Below are 9,680 nucleotides of genomic sequence, written 5' to 3'. Positions count from 1 at the left end.
AAGCGAATTCTCGGGTCAGGATTACTGGGGACATCTCCCCTTTCCCCACACCCTCTGGCCCTGGAAGAAACGGGCTGTGCTGGCAGATGCCACCGCCTACAGTCGCGGAGCCCTGCGAGCCCAGTTTCTGCATTCCACCCATGTGCTTCAGCCCTGGAAAAAAGAATGGCTTAGCTTTTCACATTTTATACCATGACATCAATTTTATCAGCCACTTCCATTTAAACGTTACTCTGACAACGACTGCTCTTAAGTGCCTCGCCTTTATGCCACATGATGTAAAAGAAAATGGGGTTTCTTGGCTGAGATCTATATGCTTGTTTAATAATTGTATTTTCATACACTGGAGACCAGGGCTGATACATTTGCTGAACACTTGATAAAAGAAAACTATGTCACCTGCCTCTACAATGAAGACGTTAAGTCAGACACTTAGGTTCTTTGATGAGAGCAGCCTCTTTCCCTTGCAGTCCTTTATCTGTGAGAGGCAAGAATTGCCCACAGGAGTTAATCGGGCAGCCAGGTTGGAATATGAGGCCCTCTGAGCACTTCCTGACTGCTAGTCAGGCCTGTCCTCAGAGAAGAGAGTCCTTCCTTTCTTCTCCGACCCACTCACCACCCAAAATGCCCCATACCTCTTGTAGGGTCCTCTCTTCTCCACCCCGACTGTAACTGGACCCAGGTCACCACTATTTTAACCAAATGATCACACATTTGGTCCTGAAAAGGTCTTCCCACCACAGGCCACACTCTAATCCACCTGCTCTCCACTGGCTGAGCTGTCTCCATGCACACAAATCTGAGTATGCTGTGGTACTGTTCTTAAGTTTTCCCTGCTGCCACAATTCCCAAGACGCAATCAGAACCTTTGGCCTGTCATGCAATGCCCTAGAAATCTAGGCCTGCCGCACCCATCGAGCTTCACCTGTGCTTCCTGAGGTCTAAACGCAAACACAGGGAGTACCCCCAAATGTCCTCCTCCACAGTAGTCGTGCCCTTTAGCCGGGACCTCCTCTATCCTTCACGCTTTTCTGCCTTCTGCCCACCCTCCCGCGTGCTCCGTCCTCTGGGTTCCCATGTGCTTCACACCACGGCACTGACGTGCGCACATACACACTCCCCCGCCCTCTCTCCCTCGTCACACCACGAGGTCTCAAAAGGCTGCCCCTGACTGTATTCCTGGCGCAGCACCACACAGCAAGGTCGCAGACGTTTACTAGGAGCATCGAGTCATTCACGTATGCACTTAAGGAATCACACTTGGGACGGAGACGACAATGCACAAGGCAGTTGGGGCCTTGTTCTCCCAGAGCTGGTGGGCACAAGAAATACTACATAACCCTCAGTCACTCAAATGGGAACTGTGAAAAACCAGTGCAGGGCACTGCGGAAGGGGCTGTGAGAGGCCCTAGCCTGTTCCAGGGCACCAGACAAGACTTCCCTGGAAGACACAGATGCTCAGACCACTGAACCAAACAGTCAGGTCTCCCATTTACTGGTAAACTGAGGTCAAGCTCCAGTGTGGGCTCCTCCGGCTCTAACAGTCCCTATCTCTGTGACCGTGGAAGTCACAACGTTAGGAGTCCTTGTTCCTGACACCCGACCCTACATTCAAGATATACATGGTCCACATCTAACATCAGTATGACCCTCAAGACCATCTTGGATGGTCGGCCTGACAGAGATGGCCAAAACAGGAGAAGGCAGAATTTCTGGGTACTCTGACAGGCTCATCAGAATTAAGGGGGCTCAAGGCCTGTGTGATGAGAACCCTGTATTTCACCCTGTCAAGGGAGATACCTAGTCTTAATTGGTCATTGATTGCTAAAGAGAGTCCCAGAAGGGTCTGGTTTTTCTGAAACAAATAGTTGGCTCCACTTCTTCTGTAATGAGCTCTGTTTTAAAACATTCCTGGCAAACAGGTGCCCACGCTCACTCTGAGCAGGAAATGGTATTTGTACTTGTGTGTGCATGTGTTTGTAGGGAAAAGTTGGATCTGGGCTCCCAGCAGTCTTTGGCTTTAATACAAATATGTTGCACAGATTAACCCCAGACCTTTAGACTGAGAGTTTTAATGGTTCCCCTCTTCCAGCAGGAGAGGCCAGTGACCAGGGATGGTTTATGCAGCTCAGCCCTGTTCTTCCTGGTGCACAGACTCCAGCTCTGTCTCTGGGTGGACCTGCCTGGGTATGTTTGGGGCTGACTTTGTGGGAATCGGACAATGTCCTGTCCCAGACAGGAGCCACTAGTACCCAGGGACATGACAAGCCTATTCTTCAAAAGTAACATTCCTGAGGATCCCCTCTGATTCGAGCCAAGAGTCTTTAGTCAACAAGCTGGTGACTCCCGAGTCCCTATCCCAGCGTACACCTGGCTGCCGAGCCCCAGGGCTCTGTTCTGATTGCCCTCAGCAGGGCCTGCTTTTAAATCCCATGTGAACTCCTGTGGGTTTCTCAGCCCCAGCGGTGGCAACATCATGCATCAAGCTACCAATCAGGGGCCAGTCTGTCCCTACTTCTCTGCCCACCTCCACAGCTCCCAGTCATTAGCCAGGCTCCGTTGAACCCACTTCCATAACTTCACAAGCCTCTTCCCGTCTCTTTGTCCTCCCTGCCTTGGTTCAGCTCCTGCTCCTCGCCTGTTCTCCACAGCACTAGTCTCTCTCCATGGATGCCAGAGGATCTCTGCCACTTTGCTGGCTCTCCAGCTCCCAAGCCAGCCACAAACAGCATCCTTTACTTCTTCAGCACTGCTTCCCATCACCCCTGCCTGGGCTTAGATGCCCAAGTTGCCCTTGACTTCCTGACCTGTGAAGCCATGTCCAGAATGTTTTTACACATGCTGCTTCTCCTGCCTGAAACACCCTTCGTCCTCTTGCCAAACCTGAATTGATGCTCACACAACCTCTCCTCTTGGTCCCGACCATGGACTGGATTGTTCACTGCTCCGTATTCCCACAGTACATACCCTGGCACCTCGACGTGTGCCCGCCTCCCTAGCTCGACTCAACTAGGACCTACTCCATGCCAGGTGCTACAGTCATGTGCAGATCCCCAGGTTCCAAGAAAGACCTTATACATCAGTGCTTAAACGTCAGAGCCATCTTCAGGTCTCATTTGGAACCAGACTCCTCTGATAAAACAGCCCTGAGTCTTCATTCCCTCCCCAAGACTGCCCTGAGGAAGTTCTGTTCCTTGCCCCTCCTCATGTTCTTGCTGCACTTCTAGCAGTAAATCCCTAAACTGTAGCCACAGCTATGAAAGAATTCTAACTGAGCCACGCAGCTTCATGATATCCAATAATGTGTGGTGATTTTAAAAACATCATTTGGAAAATCGCCTTGTAGCGGTGCAAACTCCAGATAAATCCACGAGTGTGGCAGGTCCATCCTGCTCTTCAGAAGTCTAGGAGACAAGGTCGGTTACGGCCAAGCACCAGCATGGGGAAGCAGGGTGGGAAGAGTAACTGTGACATAAGTGGCTGCTGAGCACTGCGATTAATAACTTGAGTTCCAAAGTCAGACTAACCCAATTCAAGTCACAGATCCACCACTGAGAGCCTATATATCCTAGGCCAGCTGCTGTAACAAATAAGCCCCTACTTCTTATTTCTTACCTGGGGAAAGTCCATGACTGGTGTTTCTCTGCAGGATGATTCATGGGTCCAGACTCCTCCCACCCTTCAATGCACAATTTGGGGTTACCACTGGAGGTAAAGGGCCATGGAGGAAAATACCCGGCGGCTTTCAGAGGCAGGTCTGGAAGTGGAGCACACCACTCCTGATCATGACCTACCAAGTACAACATGGTCACCTGGCCACACCTACTGCAAGAGAGGTTGGAAAATGTCCTCCAGCTATTTCCTACAGAGAAAAGAGGAAACAGCCAGTCTCTGTAACCTGACAAACCAACTTGAGAGCTGACCCTGAAGCCAGGGTCTGAGTGACCAGTCAAAGCCTACTTTGAACCATGTCCTGCGTCAAGCCTTTTCTGAGAGGTGGACAGTCCTTTGTCATGCAGAAAGTGGCTTCCCATGCATTCAGCTTCTCATTGGGGCACTGACCTTGTTCACAGGAGAAACAGCAACAGTACCCTGCCAAACTGACAAAACTGTGGCCTTCCTTCCTGGATTCATCAGCCAGGAGGGCAAGCCATTCAGCAAACCAGAAGCCCTCAGCCCTGCAGAGGGTTCCACATGCTTTGAAGACAGTGATAGGTCTTCAGGCAACCCTGGCATCTGTTCATTACTGAACATTAGCTTGACTGTTATCAGATCAGGAAATGAAGATTTTGTGGTTGATCCTGAAGGGATCTCTGTGGTCTTTATCTCAGCAACTCCTCCAGCTATAAATCAATCACAATAGACATGAACCTTGTTTGCAGAAACCCAAAGTTCACGCAGACACAGAGGCGGAGGGGGCTCTACAGAGAAGAGCCAGGCTCAGTGAGAAGCAGGTCTTTGACAACAAGCCCCTCAATGATCAAGATGTGACTGTGACATCGTGATCTGTCCTCAAAGCACAGGACAAATGAGATGCCTGGCTGTGAGGATCCCGTGAATAAGACAGACAAGAAAACAAAGGGAAGGGGAAGAGAGGCAAGGAGGGCAAAGGGTCACCCTACTACACTGTTGTTCTCCTCGCCAACAGGGCACCACAACTGGCTCCTCCGTGTGCCGCAAACCACCTTCATCCCCACTTCCACCCTTTGGGACATGCCGCTCACTCGGTGTGGAACTCTCTCTCCTGCCCTCAGGCTGGGGCGATTCTGCCTAGTGGATCCAACATTTCTCTGATGATGGAGATTGATCAAGGAGCTCCCTCCTCTGCCTCCCTGCAGTGGCTGAGCCAGGTGGCCCCCAGTTCTAGTCTAGTGTGCAGCAGTCCCATGCCCAGACTCTGGCTTTGTACAAGACCCAACCAACTCTGGCCCATCTTTCCTATTACCAGCCATGAGGGCTCCACCAGGCTGAATCACTCTATTTACTCAGTAGACATTCCTGCAGTGGCCCCTGAGTCCAGTGAGAAATCCCTTTTAATGAACCTCAGCCACCATTGAAATATGCACAATTGTTTTTCTCAGTCTTATATAAACGGCTCTCTATAAGCAGTTTCCAGCCCTTCCCTGACTGTCACGCTGGATCCAACTTATACAAATATTCTAAAGCCACCCACCCCACTCCTAACACTTGTTACACTGTATCACCACTGCCTCTGTTCTTGCCTGTCTTGATGGGATGGACCAGGCCACTCTGCTCACTGACTGTATCTCTTAGAACCTACCACCCTGTCTGGTTCCTGCTGCTGCTGCTGCTAAGTCGCCTCAGTTGTGTCCGACTCTGTGCGACCCCATAGACGGCAGCCCACCAGGCTCCCCCATCCCTGGGGTTCTCCAGGCAAGAACACTGGAGTGGGTTGCCATTTCCTTCTCCAATGCATGAAACGTGAAAGTAAAGCTGCTTAGTCGAGTCCGACTCCTAGCAACCCCATGGACTGCAGCCTACCAGGCTCCTCCATCCATGGGATTTGCCAGGCAAGAGTACTGGAGTGGGGTGCCATTGCCTTCTCCAGTCTGGTTCCTGAGAGGCCCTCAAGTGCTAGCTGGGTGGTAAATGATAAGTTACAGTGGCTGGGGGCTCTCTTGACAAAAATGAGGGCTGCATTTGCAAGGATCACAGGACTCAAATGTGACAAGTGAGACACCAATCCGGGAGCTTCTCTGGGACCATTCATGTGGGAGACCAGACCCACAAAATTCAGGAAGCTTGTGGGGCTACCCTGGGGATTCCCAAGAAGGGACCACCACCATTTCCCTGATGGCTGAGGTATGAGCATGCAGAGGCCTTCGGTGACCATCCTATGACTCCAGCAATCTCCCTTTTTGCCGTTAAGACAGGCACAGTAACACAGACCAGTGGAAAAGACTTACCTTCCTCATATCTGTAAGATGCTGACCTCTGTTAAAGCTGCCGCCTAGAAAACTCTCAAAAAATCAGGGCACTCACGAAACCATTGGAACGGTCAATGGTAAAGTCTTTTATATCTAAGCAATGAATGTGTGCATATTGATCTTGAGCAAAATATTGATTAGAACTGCTGGGGGGCTGCTGGTCAGACAGCCCTATCTCTGGCCCCCAAAGATGAAAGAATCTGAGCTATCAGCGCTCAGGTCACTGTTACAGAGTGAGGACTGCCCCATCCATTCCCTGCCAGTGGATAAGTGCCCGCATGTCCACATGCATCTGTCACCTTCCCATCAACTCGAATCACCAAGGCAAACCTGAGACACTCAATTCTGACGTGCAGGACACTAATCCTGTTTACAGCATTCTCTTCCATTTACTCCCATCATACCAAATGATTAACAGTGACACTGCTGTCATGTCCCCAGAGGCATGTGGATATACTACACAACTATCACTTGCAGAGCTGGGGTTCACAAGATGCACTCTGATTGGCTCAGAACAGAGACTTGTTCTGGTACTTTGGCCAATCACGAAAAACATCTCTCTCCATTCATAAAACACTATACCACAAAATAAAAGGGATTACTAAAGAACTTACGGTCCATCCTCAGTGAACCAAGGGATTGCAAACAAGAAGAAAAGGACAAATTGAGCTAATAAATAAACCTTAAACTGAACACTTTGTTCCAGCAGATTTTACTCTTCTCATGTGTCAGGATTTTAGTGGTGGGAAAAAACAAAAGCCAAAATGAAGAGTGTTATTTACTACAAGCAGGAACAGTTAGCAGGAAGGCAGTCTGGGATTAAAACGTTCACCTCTGCAAATCCACTCTGTGGTATGCATCCTGAGCGACACTAAAGGAACCAGCACTACATTCCAATAGTTGGTATGGCACTGCCTGCCTCCTTCGCAAGGAAATTTTCCTTCAAACCTCCTCTCCCTGTTAAAGGACGTGCCAACTAGGAGACAGTCACCCCAGTGGAAGGCCATCAGAGGAACATGTGAGCTTCAGTAGGGCAAGACCCTGGTCAGGCTTAGCATCTAGAAGCTATTCAATGTTTGTTGAACAGATGAAGCATCCCCAAGAAAAGACATCTTCCTCCTATCCAGAGCCTTTGCAGGCTTATTATTGCTCTTGGGAAGAAGTTTAAATCCCTCAGTGTGTTTCTGATCAGGTTCCCCCTCTGTGATTTGGTCTGTTTGGCCCTCTGGCTTCACTAGTTTCCCTCTAGAACCACGACTTCCTGAGCCTCTGGCAGTTCCCCCATGTGATCTCTACTCTCATTGTTCTCAGACTTCGCACAAGTGGGCCAGGTCTCAAACACTTGTCCCTACCTGCCCTCCTTTGCCCAGTCAACTCTTACTTGGTCTTTCCGCGCCTAGTAAGGGCTTGCTCCTGGCTAGGTTACTGTCCTGGGAGCTGCTATGAGAGCTACTGTGGCTTCCTGCACTGACCTTGCAATGGACACTTGCCTGCCTTCTGCTCCTCATGTCAGCTCCCCAAGGGTAAGAACTCGACATTTCTTCTTTTCTTTTCAACTACATACCAGTTTATTAACAAAAGGATATAACTTGGGAATAGTCAGATGGAAGAGATACATACATAGGGTGGTGCAGGCAAGGGCATGCATGGAGCTTCCACGCCCTCTCCAAGTGTGCCATTCTCTCTAAATCTCCACTTGTCCATCAACCTGGATGCTCTCTGCACTTTGTCCTTTGGGGGTTTTACAGAGATTCCATTACATAGGAGACATGACTCACCAAATTACTGGCCACTGGTGATTGATTCAAGCTCCAGCCCCCTCCCCTCCTAGGAGGCAGGGGGACATGGCAAAACTGGACACTTTCTTGATCCAGTTCTGTCCCTAGTGCTTGACCCCCAAGAAACCTGATTCCCAAGAAATATTCCCTGAAGACTGCAAGGCACTGATCTAGAAGGCTTGATCCAAGCTAACAAGCTATACAATTCTCTGGAATGAAGAATTAACCACTTGGGCTCACTCATAAGAGCTGAGGTAGGGCCCAATGTATTTCTAAACCTACAGAACTCGGGAAGGACCCATAAGACAGACGTGGGCCCCACTGACCTCTGCCCTTTCCCAGCCCAAGAACAGGGATCTGAAAAAGCTGACACAAACCCAAGGGCACAATCCAAAGAGAACTAGAAGCTGCTGCCATTCTGATGAATACCACATATAGATTCTTGTTGGGTTTTGTCAAGTTGGGCTTTTGTGAGTTTGGGCTTTTATTTAAGTAAACCTCCTTTGAATGGCTTGGGGTAGCATTAACTTTGAAGATATTAGAGGTAGGTCCCAAAATTCATGTATATAGTCCAAGCCTCTCTTGGAAATAAGAGATGAAAGGGTCTTCCAGAGATCTGCTATCTGGAGGACCAGAAAAAACGGCAGCCTGAGATGTACCATTCTCTGACCCTGGCCCACTGGGTATAGACCAAGCCAGTGACTTATAGTTGTATGAAGTATAGAATGTCGTGTGTGATGGGCTAGACAACTCAAAGTTTAGTAAAACATAAGCCATCCCATCCTCATTCTAAAGGCCCTGCCTCAAACAATTCTCACTTATTTAACCCCCTCCCTCCTCCTAAATACCTTTATCGAAGGATCAGTATTAACAATGGTAAGAGATCAAAACAGTAACAAAGTGGAGAGATTTCCTACTCTCCTCCTAAAAATAGAGTAAATAAGATTTTAAAGTCTTGAGGATTTAGGAAGAGGAAGAAAGAAAAACAGGTTGAAAAATACATCTCTCCTCACTGGGGAGCCTCTTGTGCAAGACTGAGATGCTGCTGCCCAGCTTTGGTTAGTAGTGTACATGGGTATTAATTCCAGGTGCAGCAGAGAAGTGTCCATTTCAGAGCTAATAACGCCTCTGAAAGCAGACCAGTAATCTAAAGGTGGCCTGGAGTAGGTGGATTCCATCTAATTCACAAATAGAGTCTCCCACTCATTGAAATTTAAAACTTCAAAATTTCCTGAGTCCTTGGAGCAGGAAATCTTGGAACAAAGCACTTTCCCCCTCTTTAATGATGACACCTCAAACCACATAGGTAGAAGAGAGAGAGAAGCTAGCAGGAGCGCCCATCTAATTGTCTATTCTTATACGCTGTTTATTGGATCATTAAAGTCTTACAAGGACTTCGTGGTAACTGTAATTGTTGAATTTAAGGCTTGTCTCAGCTGTGTGTCTCTTATTTCCACACTCGGGAAAGTACGTTTCAAGCAATCTGCTGACAAGATCCTTCGTGAGTGATCTGTGGTCCCGGCACTAGTGCAGGTGGCACGCGCCGTCCCGCACACCTGTTGTCAGGTGACTTGACCAGCAGCACCCTGCGCACTCACCTCCTCTTTCCACCCCACCCCCCAGCGAGAGACTTCCCTCCTGGCCTTCTCCACTCGAAGAGCCTACAGCCTTCTGGAGTTACCTTGGGAAAAAAAACAAAAACAAACAACACCTCCCAACCACAAAGCAAACAAAAGGCTGATCACAAAACGAGAGGGCAGCGGGGGTTCCTGTGGCCCCTCTCCAGCCAGTCCCCGGACAAATCCCTCCCCGCCCCGCCTTGGTTCCACTCTTGCAACTATCCCCCAAACCCCCATCCCACTCTCCCAGCACACCACCCAGACGCCTACACCACCGCCACCTGGGGCTCGAGCCCCACTTATTGTGCCCCGGGCAGGCAACTCGCGAGCGGGCG

At 49.4% G+C, this 9,680-nt stretch overlaps 1 protein-coding gene across 1 annotated transcript in view; it reads right to left on the bottom strand.

The window, feature by feature from the left end:
- The window catches only part of LOC104991931 (core histone macro-H2A.1), a 128,630-nt gene that overhangs the window by 71,511 nt on the left and 47,439 nt on the right, over nt 1-9,680 (bottom strand). The window lies entirely within an intron of this gene.

Source organism: Bison bison, unplaced genomic scaffold, assembly GCF_000754665.1.
Source record: "Bison bison bison isolate TAMUID 2011002044 unplaced genomic scaffold, Bison_UMD1.0 scf7180017864203, whole genome shotgun sequence".
In the NCBI taxonomy this organism is placed as follows: domain Eukaryota; kingdom Metazoa; phylum Chordata; class Mammalia; order Artiodactyla; family Bovidae; genus Bison; species Bison bison.
This window is presented reverse-complemented; position numbering and strand designations above follow the sequence as displayed.